This window comes from Callithrix jacchus, chromosome 4 (assembly GCF_049354715.1).
Source record: "Callithrix jacchus isolate 240 chromosome 4, calJac240_pri, whole genome shotgun sequence".
Lineage (NCBI taxonomy): Eukaryota > Metazoa > Chordata > Mammalia > Primates > Cebidae > Callithrix > Callithrix jacchus.
The window spans coordinates 133666225-133668214 of record NC_133505.1 but is presented as its reverse complement, the minus strand read 5'-3'; the positions used below and the strand labels follow the sequence as shown (position 1 = coordinate 133668214).

General features: G+C 39.7%; 1 pseudogene; it reads right to left on the bottom strand.

Moving 5' to 3' along the window:
• Nucleotides 1-236: 236 nt before the first annotated feature.
• Nucleotides 237-688, bottom strand: LOC144582406 (ATP-dependent RNA helicase DHX30 pseudogene; annotated as a pseudogene).
• Nucleotides 689-1990: the final 1302 nt, after the last annotated feature.

Genomic DNA, 1990 nt, shown 5'->3' with positions numbered 1-1990 from the left:
AAACTTTATATTTATTCCTCCAAATATCTCAATGTGATAAAACAAATCTTACTATCTCACCAGTTCTTGTTCCCTATCTCTTGGATTCTCCAGTTTCTTAAGCACTTCAAATAATTTTATTTTCTTGTAGTCCATTGCTGTTCATCTGCATAAAAACAATATGTCATCTTAAGTATTCTCTTGGAACATCTGACTTTATTTATGCATTGATACATAATAGATACATAAATACAACTTTATTTTAAATAAACATTTGCACTCTGTACACAGCCCCAGCAGAAGGAGGGCTCAGCTGTCTTGCGTACGTCAAAGCTGCCACAGGGTCCTCGCAGCAGCTCTGCCAGTAGCGCAAGCAGCTGCCAGTGCTCCTCCTGCACGGGGGAAGTGCAGCCAGCTCGCTGCGCAGGCTCCGCTCCGCCATGCAGCCCAGGGCCCGCTGCAGCTCCCTCAGCCGCCTCACAGTGCGTGAGTCACCCTTCAGCAGCAGCAGGCCACTATCACTCAGTGAGATGGTGGCCCGGCGCCCGTCATCACGGATGTGCCGGTCCTCGTTGGTCAGGAGCAGCACAGCTAGCGGGTGCACCTGAGAGGAGTCCTGGAGGAAGACACTGCCATTGGACTTGACCTCCATGAAATAGGTTAGCCATCGGCTCCGTATATATATATAGGGTGCATGTGATATTTTCATGCAAGCATACAGTGTGAAACAATCTACTGGTATATTTATCAACTCAAACATTTATTATTTCTCTGTGTTGGAAACATTTCAAATCTTCTAGCTATTTTGAAAAATACAATAAATTATTTTTAACTATAGTCACCCTATTGTGGTATCTAACATTGGAACTTATACCTTCTAGCTAATTGTATTTTTGTACTCATTTACCAATCCCTCTTCATCCTTAAAAACCTGAAAATCCAGAAATTACACTGCTGGGTAGACATTCAAAGAAAAAATCAGTATATTGAAGAGATAGCTGCACTCTCATGTATATGGCAGCACTATTCACAATAGCCATGATGTAGAATCAATATAAGGGCCCATCAGTGAATGAATGGATAATAAATATTGCATATATACACAATGAAATACTATTTGGCCACAAAAAGGAAATCCTGTCGTTTGCAGTAACATGGATGGAACTGTAGGAATATCGAACTTTAGCAATTCAGCTACTTGCCAACTTTATTCAGTCTTCCCAAGGCTTTTCAGACCTAACGTTTAGACAATATTCTAGCATAGACTGTTATCAAATAATTTCTGAAATGTCATAGGTATTTACTATTTGATCTGTTTTTCCTCTTCAATTCATCTACATGGTTTGGTCTGAACAATACTGTGGCTTGATATGACCCCTTTTCCCAACTGCATGAGCTTGGGGGTGCTTCTATGTTGCTTACTAAAGGTACTTTGAACATCTTTTTAAGATTGAAAACGAAATAATTTGACCCTAATTAAATCTATCTAACTGGATTTTACATCACTCCCAAAAAGACTTCAATTCCAACGCAGTTAGCTTTCTTACTGTCCGCCTTATCCCCTTCCCTATAGCAGGCTCATGAGGGCCTCTTGGTCTTGATTCACATCATTTCTCCCACCAAAAACAGCTGGAGCACATTCGTGGCACTTTGTAGTTCCCAAAGCACTTCTGCAGGCACTACTTTGTTTGATCCTCCTTGTAATCTTAAGAGATAGGCAGGATTATTTTTCCCTATTAGTCACATGAGAAAGTTCAGAAAGGTTAACAGGCTTGCAAAAATCATATGACCTCAGTGCACCCAATGATTTTGAAAAAACTGTATTTACCACAGCAGAAGACTTCTTAGAATACTTCTCCAGGCCTCATTAGCTTTCTATTTATTAATTAAATTATTTCTCTTCCTTAAATGGTCTTATGGCTCCAAAAGCCCACAGAGATCTCATCTAACATTAGATAGCTACACAATAGATTTTTAATAAATACATTCACTTCTATGTCTTAATATTCTG